General features: G+C 41.5%; 1 protein-coding gene and 1 non-coding gene across 10 annotated transcripts in view; one reads left to right on the forward strand and one right to left on the reverse strand.

The window, feature by feature from the left end:
* The window catches only part of LOC138755016 (adhesion G protein-coupled receptor L3-like), a 747574-nt gene that overhangs the window by 446349 nt on the left and 280012 nt on the right, over positions 1-21213 (forward strand). The window lies entirely within an intron of this gene.
* LOC138752126 (U6 spliceosomal RNA) lies at positions 14711-14817 on the reverse strand. The gene has a single exon (XR_011350398.1). It is a non-coding gene; the product is annotated as a U6 spliceosomal RNA (small nuclear RNA).

Raw genomic sequence — 21213 nt, forward strand, 5'->3', positions numbered from 1 at the left:
AATTCTAAGCACACGTGTGTGTAATGTGTGTGTGTAAGTTAAGAAAAGTTCTTTGGTTCACATTCCAATCTCAATTCTCATTCCTCCAAATTCACTGGTTGCATGCAATTCTTATACTGTACACAGAATTTAACATGTATAAAGTTCACCAGGCTTTGGTGCTTGAAAGGTAAATGGTTACCACTCAGGAAGGTTCTTGTCGGTTTTCAGAGAGAAATTTGTTGTTCCTTTTACTTTCATCAGCCACTTCAGTGTCTCGCTGACAAAATTTGCCCCTTCAGGGTTCTCCAGATGATAACCTCTTTCTTTCAGGTCACTTTTTTTGTTTCTCTTATTCCAAGTGAAACATTAGACAGCCAGTCCTCTCCTCTTGCATGAACCACAAGGGCTTCGACCAGGCTGAACTAAGAACTCACAACCCATCTTCCAAATGTGGATTTCCACAAGCTTGCCAGCTTGTCCTGTTCCAGTCCCAGCTGCTGTTGCTGACTGTATCACTGTAGAAGTGATCTCTGTCTCTCTCTCTCTCTCTCAGAGAAAGCCTGTTTGACTCTCTCTGCTTGAAAAACCACATGAGTCTCTCAAACAGCAAGTTCTCTTCCAGACATCAGCGGCTCCAGCATTCTCTTTCATCTGGTGCCTTTTGTAAACAACAATCCACTAGTGATGTCTCTTCAAAGCTCTTGCAAAAGCTGTGAGGCCGATATGTCTAGCATTAGCAGAGCTCCAGTATTTCAAATAAGATCTGTTTTAAAGTGCTTTTATGTGACCCACTCTAACAAACCTTTCCCAATTTATCTCCCAAAAACCTATCTATATACTCTGTCCTAATGCCTGACCTTTTAATTTGATGTTTTCCTTTATTTCCTTAGTTATCTAAGGCTACCTCTTCCCATCCTTATTTTTTAACTCGAATATACTTTTGTTGAGCATTGAAAAATCTTTGTATCTCCTCCATTGTTCCTCAGCTTTACAGCCTATATTCCCAGTCTACGCCAAATTGGTTCCTGTCCCAGGCTATGCCAACTCCTTCCACATCCCATTGTGGACTCTCTTGTTTAAGCATAATACACTGGTTTGAGATCAAACTATTTGCGTGAGAAATTCAGTCATACTACGATCACTCTTTACAGATGGATTCCTACCTGTCTCATGGCTAAGGACCAGAGCTAGGATACCTTGTAGTTTCACCAACATGGTATTCAAGAAAGCCATCACAAATGCTCTGTGATCCTCAAGGCTGCCACAGCTGGCTTGATTTACCCAATCTTTGTGCAAGTGACAGTCCACCCAACAAGTCCCGTTCCATTCTTACATGCATCAGATATTTCTTGGTTTATTGCATGTGTCACTGTAATGTTATTGTTTGATGGCCCATAGGCAACTCCCACCAGTGATTTTTATTTCCTTTTTACTAATTCTAATCCCTGCTCCTTAGATCTTGTATCATCCCTCACTATTGACCTAATCTCATCATAATTAAAATTGCTACCCCACCTCCCTTCCCTCCCTGTCTATTCCTCTGTATTACCTGGTACCTTGGGTATTTAATTCCTAGTCATCTCTAACTTACAACCACATTTCTGTAATAATCAGTCAATCTTTGAACTGATCAGTGCCACAAGTTTACCGGCCCTGTTTTGCATTGCCATTCCTTTGTAATTGATTCGTTAAAATCTTCAAGCAGTAATGAATGGAATGCATGCTGAAAATGGATGTACTTTGAGGATCTTCCACCTATAAGTAATATTTATTTATGTAACTAATATTTTTATGTGTTGCTTTATCCCTCTTGTCAGCTGTGCTCTGTTAGACTGCAGTCTCCTTGAATAGAACCCAAATTACTGACAATTAAAAAGTGTTTTTGTACCTTGACAATGTAAAGCACTTCTGACAGCATCTAATACAAAGTTTGACGTGCCGACTGTTCTCCTGTATGCTGCATTTACTCCACCATCTTTGGCTCCAACCTCTTGGTTGCAGGATGTTTCTGACAAATACCATCGGCTCCTTTAACAGTCCACTTAAAACCTATACGGAGCCATCAGATTCAACCACCTGGTTCTAATGCTGGCTCTGATCGCCTGGGTCACACTAGTGGCAGCGATGCCATTGCAGCAGCTTTGGTAGCGCCACCAATTTTTTCATGGTTTGTCTGTTCTAAATGAGACTGTGGATTCTGTTTCCATTTACTCCACAAGCAGGTTTTATTTTTATTCACAGATTGTGAAGTAAATAAACTTAACAATGCATTTTTAGAAGAAAGCTATCGTTGCCCCGAACCCACACTTAACTCACTGGCACCTAAGTAAGCAGAAAGTAAAATACTTCTCAATCTCTTCCCATGAAAGAGAAAGGCAGGTAGTTACTCCACAACATCTAATGTTGTGACATAACACATCAGACGACCTGGGAAAGCATCTGAAGTTCCAGGATGGTGGTGCTAACACTTGGGACTCCAGCTGTGGACTACCAGAGATGGAGACTATGTGCCCTTTTCAAACAAACCTCCCACCTGGCACATCAACATTCTTGCTTTCTAGGAGGAGAATAATGAGTATTACATTCAGATGTAAAGTCCTTCCAAATGAATAAAACAATTGCAAGAACTCTTGGCATGCATATTGCGATATTTTATTACAATAAAGAAACTTGGATTCTTTTTAAAACAATTAGTTTTATTCACTAAACGACCAGCACTAAAAATAGAACACACACAATGCAAACACACGTGGGAAGGCATCCATCTTGAATCTACTAAAAATGCAACAACATTTGCAAGATGCAGCATTCCCCAAATGCTACACACTCTGTTTCCGACTCCTCCAGGTGGTAGTACTCGATCACCACATATCCTTTCCTGAGATGCTTAATCAAACATGACACATTCTTTCAATTAAAATTTCAACATCACCGGTACAAACTTTGAAGAGTGCAGTTCTCTTCCTTTTATAAATTCAGTCTGTCCGGTGCTTCGACAACTCGTGTGGATCTTCTTAACACAGGTGCTTGTGTCAGCTCTGTTTCTGTGCAGGCTGAATCCTCTGCATTTTTCTGTTCCTGTAGTATCGCTGGCATTTTCAGCGGACTCCTTCAATTCCTCCTCAGGAATTGATGACCCTCCTCTGTTCTGACAGTGTAGAATCTTGGATTTACTTCTCCCAGAACAGTAGCCCTTTTTGTCCCAAGTGTTGGAATTTCTGAGTCTCACTGCGTCATGTTGTGCCAGTGGCCCGAAGCTTCTTGCTGATTTGTCATACTTTGCCTTTTGTCTCCATTACAGACACCTTTGCTTCCATTCAACATCCTTTATTCAACACCTCTGTTCTTGTTTGGGCCTGCAGAGTAGGGAAGAGTGGTGCATAGCCTACAACCCATCAGAAGTACAGCAGGTGACATGCAATGTTCAAGTGGCAAGCTCTATAACTCAATAGAGCTAGATATAGATCTGATCCACTGTCTAGTGCTTTCTTGAGCAACTTTTTAACTATGTGAACTCCTTTCTCTGCTTTACCGTTTGACTGTGGATGCAGAGGACTTGAAGACACATGTTGGAAATCGTAGTCTTCTGTAAAGTTCTGGAATTCTCTACAAATGTAGCATGGTTCATTTACACTGTAGACATTTTGAGGAATTCCGTCTCTTGCAAGGATCAATTTCACTTATTTGATCATACAAGCAGCAGACATGCTAAAAAAGCAACACCATCTCTGGATAGTTCGATAGATAATCAATAACCAGCAATTCTTCTTCCAACCATGTGGAAAGATCAGTCCCACCTTTCTGTCATGGTTTTTCTGGTTCATTCGTTATTATCATGGGATCCTTTGTCTGTTTGCGTGATGTTTCCAACAGATCTCACAGCTTGAAACCATCCTGTCAATGTCAGCATTTATTGCTGGTCAATAAACAACAGTTCTGGGCCTCCTCTTGCATTTTTCAATTCCAAGGTGCCCCTCATGCACCCTTTTCAGAATCTCTTATCGCAATGATTGAGGAATGACAATTCTGCTCTGTCTGATTAGGAGCCTATTGACAACACTCTGCTCTGCTCTGATGTTGTAGATTAGGTGACATTCACCTCTAGGCCAACCTTCATTCAGATTCTTGATGGCCTTCTCTAGAACAGTGTCCTTTTCTATTTCATATGTGATCAGCTTGGATTTCATGTCAGATACAGGAAGAGATTCAAATGGAGATTCACATCGGTCTCTATGGAACTCTCAATGCGTGCTTCACTCTGCATTGTTGTCCTGTATAACGCATCAGCTAGCGCAATAAGTTTCCCTGGAGTGTGCACCAATTCAAAGTCATAACATTGTAACTTCATCATCAGTCTTTGGATTCTCAGCAACCTTCACTGAGATATTTCTTGATTATTTGCTATTAATGGTTTGTGGTCCCGCCACGGTAAGTAGCAGTGCAATTTTCCATGTGTCTGGTTGGCTATTGATTCAACTGCTTGCAGGTAAAGCAACCTCCACTTATGGTCGATATTTCCAGTCCAATTTACAGTGTTAGGAGCTTTTAAACCTAAATTTTCTCTGCTGATGTCAACTGTTACTCACTATGCACACTTTTTTTCTTTTTTCATTCCTATACACAGCAGAACTCCACTCCTGGTAAAATGTGATGTTTCTTTTATTACAATAAAGAAACTTGGGTTCTTTTTAAAACAACTAGATTTATTAACTAAGTAACCAGCACTGAAAACAGAACATCCACATGCAGAGCTCATGGGAAGACATCCATCTTTAATCTACTAAAGATGCAACAACATTCTCAAGATGCAAGATTTCCTAGATGCTACACATTCCGTATCTGACTCCTCCTGGTGGTAGCTCTGTATCATTACACTTATGTCATCAATGGCCTTTGTGTTTATTGTATTTGATCATTTCCTGTAATCTCACTTCACACATCATATCAGAGAATGCAACTTTATTCTGCCATTCTCTATATTCTTAGCAAGTTGACTTTCACAAACACACCTACTCTGATAGACTTGCTCCATATATTGTATGGACATACTCAGTGTCTCTGAAGGGACACATTTTGCTCTCTCTCTTATTTAGTGGTGCTGGGCAATGCTCATGGCGAATATTTGTTTGCCTTTCGAGCAGGCCTAAGGAAAGTTCATGTAATACATTTTTTGTATTATTTTATTACATGACAAAAGGAACCTTGAAGCACCAATTAAAAGATTTTCCCCATTAAAAAACCTGAACTATAACTATTCACCATGGACATTAACATCTATCATAAACTGGCTAAGTGGAGTGTGTTCTTTCTGTGATTGCATGTCTCACATTCTGTCCTCGGTGAACAAGAATTTTACTTTTTGGAATTTGTATTTTGGTGTATCTGGGTCCTGTATCAAGTGACTAGTGGAATTCCACAGGGATCTGTTCTGGGACCTATGCTCTGTGAGTTTTTTATATAAATGTCCTGAATGAAGAAGTAGAGGGATAGATTTGCAGATGACACGAAGGTTGGAGTGTCAAAGGTTGGCGTATGTTACAACAGGATATAGACAGAATGCAAAGTTTGTCTGAAAAGTGGCAGATGGAGTTCAAGCTGAATAAGTGAGAAGGGATGCATTTTGGAAAGTCAAACCTGAAGGGAAAGTGCATGGTTAATGGCAAGATTCTTAACAATGTGGAGGAACAGAGGGACCTTGGGGTCCAAATCCATAGCTCTCTCAAGGTTGCTGCACAGGTTGATAGGGTAATTAAGAAGGCTTATGAAGCCTTCATTAGTTGGGGGATTGAATTTGAGTCATGAGGTAATGTTTCAGCTCTATAAAACTCAGGTTAGATCACACTTGGATTATTGTGTTCAATTCTGATCCTCTCATTAAAGGAAGGATGTGGAAGCTATGGAGAGGGTGCAGAGGAGATTAACCAGGATGTTGCTTGGTTTGGAGAATGTGTATTATGAGGGAAGGTTAGCAGAGCTAGAGCTTTTTTCTTTGGAGTGAAGAAGGATGAGAGGTGACATCATAGAGATGCTCAGGATTATGAGAGGCATCGATAGGGTGGAGAGCAAGTATCTATTTCCTGGGGCAACTGTAGCAAATACCAGAAGACATTTGGACAAGATGAGAGGAGGAAGGTTTAGGGTAGATATTAGGGGTAAGATTTTTGCACAGAGAGTAGTGGATGCTTTGAATTCATTGTCATGGTTGTTGGTGGAGATTGGTGCAATAGGAACTTTAAAAAGATACTTAAACAGGCATACAGGTACAAGAAACATAGAGGGTTATGGGTGTGAGTTGGGAAAAGTTTAGCTTGTTGAGTAAGTTTCTATCAGTCAGCACAACATCATAGACCGAAGGGCCTATATAGTACTGTAATGCTTGATGTTCTGTGTTCAATTTCCATCTATTTTCATATGAAAACTATAATTAGTGATCTAGGCACTGAGCAAAATAAACCCACTTTAATGATGAATGCATTCATTTTTCAAGGCAGGTTTGCAGTGTGGCTGAATCCAGTCAACATGATAATATCAGTTTTGTTATTTTGGTCTTGGCATATTGTCAGAGATACTATCAGAAATAGGAGCAAGAGTTGGCCATTTGTCCCATCGAGCCTGCTGCGCCATTCAACAGGCTCATGGTCGATCTGTGCATGCACTCAGCTCCGCCTGCCTGCCTGTTCCCCATAATCTATTCTTCAGATCTCTCTTTCTCTTTTTAAATCTTAATAAAATCCATGAGACAGCCTCTCCTGCTCCCTTGAGCAGAGAATTTCACAGATTCACTATTGGGAGAAGCAGTTCCTTGTCAGCTCTGGTTTAAATCTGCTCCCTCAAAAGTTGAGGCTCTGTCGCCTACTTCCAGTCCCGTGCACCAGTGGAAACAATCTCTTCTGTCTTATCCATTCATTTGATCATTTTATATGTCTCTGTAAGATTCCCCTCATCCTTCTAAACTCCAATGAGTAGATTCCAAGGTAACACGATCTTAATTTTCACAGTGATTCCCTTGAATTGCGTAATGTAATGGGAGTTTTGTACACCCCCCTCATAAATTTTGCACACCCTGACTATGGCACTCAATACTGAAAAGGAATGTAGTTAGTTTAATCCTTGTCCACTGTTTAGCAGCTAACACTGGAGGTGAACTTATCTCTGCAGCGAGATGTTAAAGTTATTTATTTTGTTCTGTTTGGTTAGCTGGAGAAAAAGAAATATTATTGAAACTCAAGCTAAATTTTCACTGATACATTGGGAAGAATATTTACGAGTTTGAGTTCTGCATTGACTGATCTCTCGGCAACTCTGCACTTCTGTGTTTTACTTCTTGTACTATTTTTGGGATATCTACCTGTACTGCTCGCAAAACAACTTTCCCAATGCACCTTGGTGCACATAACAATAAATTTGACTTTAACTTACAGAACAAAACTTGCTCCTTAAAGCTCATAGATTGTGAGTTGCAAATATTTTTGAACATGTTTTGTTGGTCAACAAATCATTGGAACAAATAATTAATATTGGCCTCTTTGGCATCACTGATAGAACATTACGGCACAATATGAGCCCTTGAGGCCACTGTGTTGTGCTGACATAGGTAAACCTACTCATTAACAATCTGATTTTTCTCTATCTCACACCCTAACTCTCCTTTTATGATACATCCATGTGCCGATCTAAGGGCCTTTTAAATGTTGTTATTGTCGTACAGCACCCCCAACAATGCATTCCACCACTCTCTGAGTAAAAAAAAAATCACCTCTGACAACTCCTCTAAACTTTACTCATCTTAAACAGATCTTCTCTGTTATTTCCTATTGTTGCCCTGGGAAACTGGTGCTGGCTGTCACAGACTCTCAAAATCTTTTATTCCTCGATTAAGTAATCTCTCAGCCTTTGATGCTCCAAAGATAAAAGCCCAAGCTCTGTCAACCTTGCTTCATATAACCTGCTCTTCAATTCAGCCAACATCCTGGTGAATCTCCAGTGCTGTATCGCTAAAACTTCTGAATCCTTCCTGTGATGAGGTGACCATTGATGCTCAGGCCCGAAATATCCACTGCCCTTTTATTTCCATGGATGCTGCATGACCTGCCAAATTCAACCAGTACTTTTTTGGGCCATGTTTTGTTCCACTTTTACCGGTCTCCGAGACGATTGCTTACATATCTAAGAAACATGCCATGTAGTCATGAAATGTCATTTCAACATAAACCTATTGAAGTCCAATGAATATGAGAATTAATTTCAGTTGCATCCACAAAAGCAGAAGGTATTGGAAGAATCATCAGGTCATGTAATACCTGTGGATGGAGGAAGAGTTCATGTTTCAGATCAAAGACTCTTAACAAAACTGGGGGAAAGTGAAAATGAGTTTTAAGATGCAGTGGGAAGAGGGAAGGGGTCAGGTTTAAGCCTGTAATCTAAAACTCCACCTCTTTTTTTTCCAATTCTGACGATAGGTCTTCATCTTGCAGCGTAAACTCTAATTATCTCGCCCCAGATGCTGACTGATTTGCTACTTCCAGTATTTTCTATTTTTATTTCAAATGTTCAGCATCTCTTGGTTTTATTTTATTCGTTTTTGCTTCATGCGTTGTCTGTTAACCTATTAATATAACTGGAAGCCAAGCAACTGTCCTCAGGTTCACAAAGCATCTATAATTAAACAAAGGTATCAATGAAGCAAACTATGTCAGGGAAATTAAATGAATCTCCTTGTTTGTAATTAAATCACTTCAGTGGTTTTTTTAAGGGTCTGAAGCCATGTTTTCTTTTAATTCTGCAAGGTTTTATGGTGCAAAACTGACAACATTTTCTTTTCAAATTCTAATTCTGAAGATTAACATGTCTTCATGCAACATTGTGCAAAAGGGAAATAAAATGTATTGTAATTCTTGGGAGAGCTTTCTTAAACATTACAGCTGTTTGACAAAGCACAACAACAATTAGCTGGAAAATACCTAATTGCATCAGCAAGTTTTACCACCATTTCCTAGTTATTGCTCATGCTGATCCACAATCCTGATGGATTCATCAGATATTAAGCGAAGCAAAATATTAATTGGAAATCGAAGATTTACTGCTAGTTTTAACCTTCCAAGAATTATTTTGCAAGAAGGCACTTGGGATTTTCAGTTGCCCTAAATTAGGGGTGAGAGCAGTCTTTTGGATTTCCTTTCTACCTTTGTTTAAATTATAAGCTACAACAGGGTTCAAACCACCAAGTGAGAGAAGGTGGTGTAAGATTACATTGAAAGCTGAAGAGATTATCACTGGAATTTGCCAAGCACAGGTCATGTCCTGAATCTTGCCTCATTGATTGTTGTGAATCGGTACCTCGACGTGAGTGTAATCAAAGTGACATGCTGAACATTTTCATTCCGAAAGGAATGCCTCTTTTTTTTTACCCCATAAATCTGAACCGTGAGTAACACCTGCTTGCTGAAGCCACTTGTTTGTTTCTGAACCTAGTTTAGTTTAATTCAATTCACGTACAATACTTAAAGCTGTATTGATGTATGTAACATATGATTTTGTTTCTGCAATAAACAATTGCTGTTTCACTGCACCATTCTTGTAAAAATTTTCCAGACAATTTTTAATGTGGTTTAGATCTTTGTTGTACTTATCCTATAGAACAAATCCAGAACCTTCAACCATTGAATCTGTGTTGATCATCAGTTACAGTTACCTCAGGGGCAGTGCACAGCAGAAAATTAACCTATCTGCCAGCATGCCTTTGGGATGAGAGGAAATAGGAGAACCCGGGGGGAATCCACTCGGTCACAGGGGGAACGTGCAAACTCCACGCAGACACCACTGGAGTACAGGATTGAACCTGACATGTGAGACAGCAGATCCATTAGCCGTGCCACTGATCGTTTGAATCATTGGACAGAATGATGTTTTTCAAAAGTGCACAAAAAGCATTAGAAACCTCTTTTTTTGATATATCGGTCTGTCCCATAACCTGTTAATTTAGCATGTTCCTGGAAGGTATTTTACATTCTTTTAACCAGGCAATACTTATGGTGACGCTATTTGCCTTACGGAAGACAAAAGTTGAAGTATATCATATTACATTTTTTGTGTTATTGCAGAACAATAAAAGCATCCTTTTACCCTTTAAAAAAGAAGTCAAATAGGATACCTCCTTTTATTGACATGGAAAGTAATTTAATTCTGGGTGGTGCACGGGTGTTGGGGTCATGTCAACCATCTGCTCCACTGCCATGGAGCAAATCTCGATTAAATTCAGATGTTTCTATTTACATTGAAAGTTCTCACTGGTGATTATCACTGGAGCTTATATCTTTATCCCAATGCTGATTATAACCAGGAACTTGCGGAATTGCATAATGTGGTCAGTAAACATGTCCCAGCACACTTGATCACTGCTACAACAAGATAAGGTAGGCCTACCATTCTTTCCCAAGATTGCATTTTGGCAAGTCGGATCATCTGGTACTACTCCTTATGCATTTGACAGAGCGTAAAAGGAGAGGCCCCAAAGATCAAAGTCAGTTGGTGGTTGTGGGAGGCTGAAAAACCGCTACAGGACTGCCTCGAATCAGTAGACTGGGCGGTGTTCAAGAACTCAGCTGAGGATCTGAATCATTCTACCAGTCCATTACAAACTTTATCAAAACAGCTGTGGACAAATGTGTCTCCACCAAATCATTCAGGGTTTTCCCCAACTGGAAGCCCTGGATGAACAATGAAATCTGGAACCTGCTGATAAGCATTTTAAGTCCAGAGATCCAGATCACTACAGAATTAGCAGGTACGACCTATGGAAAGCCATTTCCTTTATGAAATGGAGGTTCTGGATGAAATTGGAAACAACGAAGAATACACAACATCAATGGCAGGACTAAAATGGCACAACCTGCTACAAAACCAAATGTGGTGCAGTAAGAGACAGCAAAGCTTCACTCCCTTCAATACCTGATTTTACCACCAGAATATGGAAGAATTGCTGGGACCCCCATGTCCCCGAGTGATCCTCTCCTGTCTATATCTAAGGATGACATGTGGCTTCCTTCAGGAGAGTGAATCTGAGGAAAGCATCCCATCCAGAAAGAGTAGACAGAGGAGCATTAAAAATCTATGTTGACCAACTTGCCAATGTAATCACAGATATATTCAACATCTCGCTCTGGCAGAGTTGTAAACAGGCTGCAATTGTACAGGTGCACAAGAAGAGTGTAGTAATCTGCCTAAATGTCTACTGATCAGTAGTGCTCACATCCACAGTGATGAAGAGTCCTTAAATGAATCTCTGATTGAGTCTCTTGTTTCAGAGTCTGATGGTTGAGAGGTAGCAAGTGCTCCAGAATCTGGTGAGAACAGAGTGTGTCCTTGGTGGAGTGGATCTTTGCTGATTGCTGCCACTGTCTGACAGCAGTGTTCCATGAAGATGTTCATGTGATGGTGTGGAGAGTTTTGCCTGTGATGTACTGGGCTACATTTTGCAGGGATTTCCACTCTGAGCTATTGGTGCCTCCATCCCAGGCTGTGATGCAGCTGGTCAGCATACTTTCCACTACGCATCTCTTGAAGTTTGCCAAGGTTTTCAATGTCATGCCGAACCTCCACAAATTCCTAAGGAATTTGGTGTGCCTTCTTCAATAAAAAAATGATACAAGTCCAGGAAAGGTCCTCCAAGAATGTAAATTTTCTCACCCTCTCCATCTCTGATCCTGCAATGATCACGAGATCATGCACCTCTGGTTTTCATTTCTTAGAGTTGACAATCAGGTCCTTGGTGTTGATGATTATGAGTGAGAGGTTGTTGTTAGTGCACCATTTAGCCAACTTTTCAATCTCGCTCCTGTATGCTGACTCATTGCCCCTTTTTAGACAGCCCACTGCGGTGGTATCGTCAGTGAATGTTTAAATGGTGTTGTTGTACTGTGTCACAAGTCAAAAGGTTTAAAGCAAATACAATATAGGGCTATGCACGCAACCAGTGGCTCTCCAATGCTGGTGGAGACTGTGGAGGAGATGATCTTGCCATTCACGCTGATTGGGATATGTGAGGAATCCAAGATCCAACTGGACACTGGTATATTGAGGCCCAGGTCATGGAGTTTGCTGATTAGTTTTGAGGGGATGATGGTGTTGAATGCTGAACTGCAGTCAATAAAGTGCAACCTGATATATGTGTCGGTGTTGTCCAGGTGTTCCTGGGTTAAGTGTAGACCCAGTGAGTTGGCATATACTATTGACCTATTGCTGTGGTAGGAAAATTGGAATGGGTCCATGTTGCCACGCAGACAAGAGACGATCAACTTCAACAGCAGCCTCTCGAGAAACATAATCAGTGTGGATGTGAGTGCTACTGGTCAGCCCAGAATATCAATCTCGGTGGTCTTCTGAGAGAACTCTCTGATGCCGTATAAAAGTCAGCTGGAAAAAAAAATCACGCTCCATTCCTGTCCGCGTTCTTCAACACCAATATCCCTCATTGCAAGAACTTGATTGTATTTGCAAACATTGAAGATTCATCAGCCCTGCGAGCTGAGTTTAAAACACAATGACCCACACACCTTCAAATTTTGTGGATTGGCTGAAAGTGACATCAGTTGGGAGTAGATAGTGCAGTGAATATCGAGATGAATTTGTGGGTAGGACAGCTTGGGCTGTTTTGCTAAGAGATTGGATTTGAAATTTGATTCGGGGTTAGGAGGTCGCTGTTGACTCATCAAATCTGATCTGGAATGTGGTTCTTGTTGAATTAAATTTCACTATTTCCATGGAATAATTGGCCCAGTCTTGGAGAGCATCCACCCTCCAGGCTTCAGACAGGAGTTCATTTAGAATTCACTTCTCCAGCTGAGATCTGTAATATTGGGCATGCCACATAATTTAAACCTGAAGTATTTAAATTCTGTTCAGGACATTGCTGCTCAGGTTTTACAATGAACACTGCAATATCTGCTTATCCTGTGTGCTTTCTGCCTCTCATTTTGTTTCAAGTTTTTCCATGTGTCATTTTGCCTGCAACCTTGTACATTGGGAACATGTTCAATAGAGGGTCCAAATTTCAAACAAATCAGCACTTTTTCTTCTCGGCCTTAAAGTGTGAAAATTCACACACATAATGTTCTGAGTTGTCCATGATGTAACACCATTGTAATCTTTTCAGTGGTGCTCTGAAACTTCAATTACCATGATGCAATTTTTGTATCAGTCTTGCATGGGATAATATTGTTTCTCATTTTAAGTATTAGCTGGAGATTCAAAAAAATACAGATGCTGGAAATCTGAACTGATAACAGAACTCTCAGTGGGTCAGAAAACGTCTGTGGAGAAAGAACCAGGGTTAAATTTTTAGGGCTGAGACCCTTGTGCCACAACTGGGAAAGAGAGAGAACAAATTACTTTGAGTTGTCTGGAGGTTCAGTGAGGGAATGGACAGGACAGAGGAAATGTCCATGATGGGGTGATCTCAGGTTTGCATTGGGGATAAGGCCTGAATATGCCTGAGATGGTCCAATCTCAGAAGCTAAGCAGGCTCAGACTGGTCAGTACTTGAAGGGGAGACCACCTAGGAACACCAGGTGTTGTAGATTTCTGTGAGGGGCACTGGACTAAGTAGCAACTCTCTGTCTACCTTACAGAAGACAAAAGTTAAAGAATTTCATGTGTATTATATTCTACATGTAGTATTATGTGTCGATAATGGAACCTTAACCTTTACAAGGTCATTGCGGATTAATGGAACTAGAATGGGTAGGGATGTGGTTCTTTGTCATATACATTTAGAAAGTGAGAAGGCAATATAGGGTTTGCAGAACTCTGAGGAGCAGGGCATTATCCAGCAGTCAGGTAGTACGTATAAAGGGCCAGAACTGAGGTAACATTGGAGATGGATGAACTGGTCAGTCCTGAGAGAGATAGAGAAAGCAGGTTACCATAATGAAAAGTCAGGAAGAGGCCATTTGTTTCTCAAGCATGTGTGTGGACAATTATCAGAGATGGAGGCAAAGTGATGCAAGGAGAGACTTTTGATAGGCACTCCAGGCATAGCCACTTCTTCAGCACTTACTGCATCAAGAGTGAAGAGTACAATGAAATGTAAGGCTTTGCTCTCATCCGTTTGTCGGCTTTATTTTAGCTGAACGTCTCCTTTAGACTCTGTGGGTAGGGACAATGAGCTCCTTCGACCGGCTCCTCCTTCTGTTGACAACCCTCATCATAATCTGTCTTTATGGGTAGAATTCCACACTCTCTGAGAACACAGATCCCTCTTCGATGTTCCGTATATTTACCATTGATTCTTTGTAAATATAGACCACCAGACCACCCCCACCCTATCCACTCACTGCCCAACAATGGCCTTATGCCGCACCCATCAACATTCTACCAAGGCAAAGGTTCTAGTCTCTAATGCCCTGACCTTCTGGTCATCCACATACAGCTTTGATCTTGAACAATATATTTTTCAATTGGAGTATTTTCACTCCCCATTCAATAAACCTCAGATGTTTGTGAAATTTAGAACAAGTCAAACTCGAAGTTCAGAATTATTGTCAGGGTTCATACATGATTCTTCTTATTGGTTGAGCAAAAAGCTATCCTTAAGAAAAAAGATACATATATAAAAGAGAGAAATGTAAGGAATGAAGGAAATTAAAACGAACTGGGCAATACAAAAAAAAAACAAATAAATATCCAGTAATAAATAATGTGCAAAGTCAGAGTCCTTAAATAAGTTCTTTTTTAAAAATTTGAATGCTTCAGAAATTTGCATATCGTCCTTGCGCAGGAGCCATGCTAATCTTCTCTGTATCATTCCAATTTTAGTATATGTGCTCCTGCAGTGAGCATCCTAAATAAGTCTTTGATTGAGTTCAACCATTTCAGTTCTGTGTCACACTCCCACTCTCGCATGTCCATCCATGGCCTTATGTACTATCCCACCAAGATCACTACAAATTAGAGGGAGGAACAACACTGGATTTTCTGTCTGGACACTCTCCAACCAGATGGCATTAACAGACTTCTCCAGTCTCTGCTAACCTGCCCTCCCCCTTTTCCAGTTCTCCTCCCTCCTTCACCTAGCCATCCCTTCTCCCCTTGATCTCTGCTGTCCCTTCCCTCCCTTCTCCACCTATTACATCCTGCCTTTGCGACCACACCACTTGCCGCCCCCACTCTTTTGTTTGCATGCCTGGTGACATTTTTACGTACCTTGACAAAGGGCTCAAGTGTGAAACGTCGGTTAGAAATGTTTACCTTTGTTTTATAGAGGACACTGTTTTTCCTGCTGAGTTCTCCAGAATTGTGTGTTTTTTAGGAATCTGATGGTGGTGGTGGGGGGGGGGGGGGGGGGCAACTGTCCCTGAACCTGGTGGTACAAGGCACCTATGGCCAAAGGTCCAGGGCTGCGCTGCTCCAAGGCCCCTCTCAGTTCCCTGTTGTGATGGACTTGAACTTCTGACGAGCTGCATTTCAGAGATGATTAATGTGGTTGATGTCGTCACAATGCCACGTATTCATGTAAGCAGACGGAAATTGCACATTCCTCTCTCAGTAGCAAGGTGTCCAGAATCCTCCCTGCATCAAATCACCTCAGCTCTCATCCCCCAGAAGATACTGTGCTCGACTCATCTCTTAAGGATTTCTCCAGAATGACTTTGCGTTTGATTTGTCTTTCTGCTCGCTGCGAAGACCGAGACACTGCTCCATGGTGCTTCACCTACAATCAGCAACATGACTTGTTTTTTTTCCTTGCACTTTGCTGAGTGTATTGATTTTATACTGTAAACAAAAATAACTGGGTGCAGATCCGGGAAAGGCGTTTAGGGAGCTGCTTGAGCATTTTTTCAGCTCCAGTCTTTTATTGAAACAGTTGTTGAATGGTGACAAACACAGGAAACATTACAGTCAAATTAAATACAGGGTAGGGATGCAGAATGAAAGAAAGATTGAGAATAATGGCAAGGAGAAGAAGCAGCAAAGATGAAATCAGAAAAGAAGCAGCAACATTCAGGAATCCATCTCAAGAATGCCCTTACAGAAGAGAGATTCTATAGTTATAATGGTCATTTCTCTTGATGTTCAAGGTTGAGTGCATAATAGGATCAGAAAGCATTGTCAATGTGAGTATCTCTATAAAATGATAGACTGGGCCTTACTGTGCACTGCTCCTCCTCCAAACTTTCATGGCATCTCTGGGGAAGTTGAAAGCATGTCCAGTGAAGCTGGGAGTTAATTCCAGTGTGGGTTTTTGCAGCTAATGGAGCCCCCCCCCCAATTTTATGCAAATTGCTGTTCTTTGTGTGTCGACAAAAGCAAGGGTGTTGTGAAAATGTCTTCATTATTCCAACAATGAAATGAAGAAATCGCTAGAGTCAACTTTGGTAGAAAATAGAACGTAATCAACATTTCAATTCCATAAACTTTCACCAGAGCATCAGTATTTTCAAATTTCCGACATCCACCGTGCTTTTTTTGTGGGTTTTTGACAAGTTGGGGACAAAATCTTCTTTCTCAAACATATTGTCCAGGTCACACTCTGAGAGGAAGGTAGTAATTCACAATATTCTTTTCATCTCATAGAGTGCATCTCTGTGCTTCTATCAATTAAATGACCATGCAAGTCCTAACACAAGGTGTAGTGGTGGAAGCTGCTACAAGGGGACATTAAAAAGACTTTTCAATAGGTACATGGATGCATGACAAATGAAGGGTGTGAGGGAGGGAAGGGTTAGATTGTTGTGGAGTAGGTTTATAAAGGTCAGCACAACTTAGGGGCTGAGGGGCCTGTACTGTTCTCTAATGTTCTATGTTCTACCTTAAGGGGTAATGAGTCAGGATACAGGAGAGAGATTGAAAGCTTGGCTGAATTGCTACTACAGCAACCTATCACATTGTCACGAAGACCAAGGAGCTGATTGTAGACTCTAGGAGAGGAAATCCAGAGGTGTATGATCCAGTGATCATTGGGGAAAATCAGAGTTGGAGAGGGTGAGCAACTTTAAAATCCTGGGAGTCACAATCTCAGAGGACTCAACATATCATTGTGAAGAAAACATGTCAGCACCTCTGTTAAAGACTGAGGAAACCTGGGTCTAGATTATGCTAGAGAATGAACGCTAACACTGTAAGAGCCACATCACACTTGAGAGAGGTGCGTGCACAATGAGAGGCATGTATACGTGACCCAGTAGCTGAATGTGAGTAAAGAAATGTGCTGTAAACTTGCAAGCCTTTCTAGTGCTTATTAAGACTTCAGATAGTACAACCCGGACACAACATGGTGGCAGCGATGAGATTGATCGAAACCCACACCGTACAGAAAAAAAATTGAAATAAACACAGAGAGAGGGAAACAAAGGAAAAAGCACCATTACCTGATGACAAGTTGGTGGAGAAGAAAATGGCAGCCGCAGCAGCACCGTTGCAACCAGTCACATGGGCGGGGAAGCCGACGACATCGTAGAGGCTTTCCAAAGGTCAAAGCAGAAGTGCAACCTGGCATTCAAAAGTTTCCAAGAGGATCAATTGCACATCCAAGTTGAGCAACTCCCTCTGATCACAAACAAGGCCGGGCTCATGGACATGTACCCTGAATACTTTGATGACACAGTCGGATGCTTTGAAAACTTGGAATACCACATAACCATAGACCCAGATTGAAAACCAATAATCTATGCTACATGGAAGGTGATAAAAGAGCTGAAATGAAGGCTAGAGAAGAAAAATTAGTGATAACAAAAGTGGTCAAGCCAACCGACTGGATGAATTCCATTGTAATAAAGGAAAAACCGAATGGCCGCCGGAGGATATGTCTGGACCCTAAAGACTTAAACTAAGCAATCAAGTGATGTCACTATCCAACACCAACACTGGAAGACATCACTTCTGAACTAGCGGGATCCAAAATCTTTAGCAAACTAGACGGAAAGAATGGATATCGGAACGTGGTGGATGAAGAATCGACCCTGCTCACAATATTCACTACTCCATTCGGCCAGAACAAGTTCCTGCAACTACCTTTTGGCCTAAAGGTGAGTCAAGACATCTTCCAGCAAAAGATAGATGAGACTTACATGGGATGCAGATGACATCCAGACCTTTGGCAGAGATGGGAAAACCCACGATCTCCACCTACACAGAGGCAATGGGGAGAACAAGAGGGGCCAACATCAAACTCAATGCAGACAAGTGCATCATTAAGGTGGAGGTGTGCCAGTACCTCGGAATGGTGTACACACCTGATGGGGTCGGGCCAAGCCCAGAGAAGATAGCAGCCATTGCTGAAATGGACCACCCAAAGGACAAAAAGGAACTAAGAAGCTTCCTTGGCCTGGTCTAGTACATGGGTTCCTTCACCCCACACATGGGAGACCACACAGCCAACCTCAGAGAGTTTCTGGAAGAGGATGTGGAGTTTCAGTGGTCACCATCGCTTAACGAAATTTTGACCAGCTTAAGGAAGTGATCTGCAGAGAAACAGAACTGAGCCACTAGAACAGAAAAAAAGCCATCACATTACAAGTAGACATGTCCATGAGAGGCCTCGGGGCAGCATTGGTGCAGGAAGGAAAACCAATAACCTTTGCCTCAAAAGCCCTGACAACAGCAGAGACCCGATAGGCCAATATCGAAAGGGAGCTGTTGGCAGTCGTATATGGATGCGAAAAATTCCACAAATTCCTCTATGGAAGACAGTTTGTGGTAGAGGGTGATCATCGCCCACTGGAACACATCCAGAAAAAGAACCTCAGCAAGGCACCAGCCAGATTATAGAGGATACTCCTCCGGCTCCAATGTTATGACTTCACCTTGAAGTACAGGGAACGAAATGATGCTCGCCGAAGCCTTGTCATGTCTTTCCCCAAACAAAAATACAAAATGAAAGACATGAGATCAAGGTACATCACCTCATCAGTGTGACCAGTACCAAACTAAACCTGATTAAAGAAGAAACTGCAAAGGACGAGGTGTTGCAGCTGCTCTTGCAACAGGTGATGCAGGGATGGCCAGAAGGGATAAAACAGGTGCAGCCTACAATACGTTAGTATTGGTCTGTCACAGATGACATATTCCTGGAGAACGGTGCTCTGCTGGGAGGGTCACGGCTGATAATGCCAGAGACAATGCAAAAAGAAATTCTCTAGCAAATACACCAAGGCCACATGGGAATGGAAAAATGCAAACTCAGAGCAAAGTCAGCTGTTTACTGGATAGGCATGTAGAAGGACATTGAAAGAATGGTGGCTACATATCCGGCATGCCAGAAACACACAACAAAAGGAAGAGATGATTCTTGCTGAAATACCCGCCAAGCCACGGCACACTATGGGAGCAGACTTATTCACAAAAAACCTGGAGAGGTATCTGATTGTGTCCTGCTACTACTCCAAATTCCCCTTCATCAGGAAAGTGAAGGACCTGAGAGCACCGATCATCACTGCTGCTGTACGAGAGCTCTTCACGGAACAGGGGATACCCGAACAAGTGATACGTGACAATGCGACCCAACTCACATCATGTGAATTCAGAGAAATAGCTGCAGGTTATGGGTTCACCATCACTACATCATCACCAAGTTACCCCAAGGACCATGGATTCATTGAGAGGCATGTTCAGACAATTAAACCTACTCTCACTAAGTGTCGAGAGACAGAGGAAGACCCTTACCTTGCTCTTCTGTCACTGTGAGCAACACCCTTGGGGGCCGACATGAAGTCACCAGCAGAGCTTCAGAATGGCAGAAAGTACAAGACAACCCTACCAAGCAAAATCCATCCACCAGACGACCAAGAGGAAATAAGAAGAAAGTTGACTAACATACAAGAGGGAAGTCATCAACATTACAACAAACATGCACAAACATTACCAGAACTCTTCACAGGGGAGCATGTGTGTGTTCAAGAGCCAGTGATAAAAACCTGGAGTCCAGTAAAGATTGTTAGAAAAGCTGAGATGCCAAGGCCATACATCATTGAGACAGAATCTGGCAGGCAGGTGAGATGAAACAGGACCCACATTCGCCCAACACCAGATCTGACACAAAGAGCACCAGAAGCATCAACTGCTTCTGTATTTCCAACAACTTGTGAGGGAACACGAGGCGAAAGCCCAACCAACAGCAGTGCAATGACTGCACAGCAAGCAGCAGGAGAACCACAGAACCAAACTGTTGCAACAAGCACTACAAGGTGGAAAAGTAACATCTTACCACCAGTGTGATTCCACTGAAAAGAATATAGAACCACAAATGTGTAAATAGAATAGTTAATTCTTAATGATAATTGTAAATAAAGAAGCAGTAATGATAAATCTTTAAAATTTTAATACATTTTTTTCTTAAGAAGGAAGGATGTTATATATTGAGGAAACCTGGGACTATTTCATGCTAGAGCATGAACACTTGCACTGTAAGAGCCACATCACACTTGAGACTGGGCATGCGCGGTGAAACACATTGTATCAATACGCGACCCAGTAGCTGAATGTGAGTAAAGAAATGTGCTGTTAAACATAACAAGCCTTTCTTGTGTTTATTAAAACCTCCGATGGTATAACCCAGACACATCAACCTCTACTTCCTCAGGAGTTTACAGAGGTTTGGTTTGACATAGGAAACCTTAGCAAACTTCTACAGATATGTAGTGGAAAGTGTGCCGACTGGGTGTATGAAGACCTGGTATGAGAGTACCAATACCTTCAAGTGCAAAAGGAACACAGCTCAGTACGACACAGGCAAAACTCTCCCTACGCTGCTGTCAGAGAGCAGCAGCAATCAGCGATAATCCATATCACCCAGGATATGTTCTGTTCTCACTATTGATATCTTAAAAGAGGTATAGATGTCGCAAGACATATACCACTAGGTTCAGGCACAGTTGCTACCCCACCACCATCAGATTCCTAAACTGTCTCAATCAGAGACTCATTTAAGGACTCTGACTTTACACATTATTTATTACTAAATATTTTTTTCTGTATTTGCAGTCAGTTTGTTTTACATATCTTTTTTTTCTTGAATACAGTTTACAGTTGCAGATAATAGAAATTCTGTCCCTGCCCCACAGGAAAAAGAATCTCAGGGTTGTGTGTGATGTATGTATTCTGACAATAAATTTGAACTTATGCTCTTGAGATTAAACAAATGAAGCCACTGCAGCACATAGAATATGAATGTCTCTCTAATATCTGATGTAAACCGTTATTACAACCTGATGTGATTTGCAGTAGCACTTCAAAGACCTC

Source organism: Narcine bancroftii, chromosome 1 (genome assembly GCF_036971445.1).
Source record: "Narcine bancroftii isolate sNarBan1 chromosome 1, sNarBan1.hap1, whole genome shotgun sequence".
Lineage (NCBI taxonomy): Eukaryota > Metazoa > Chordata > Chondrichthyes > Torpediniformes > Narcinidae > Narcine > Narcine bancroftii.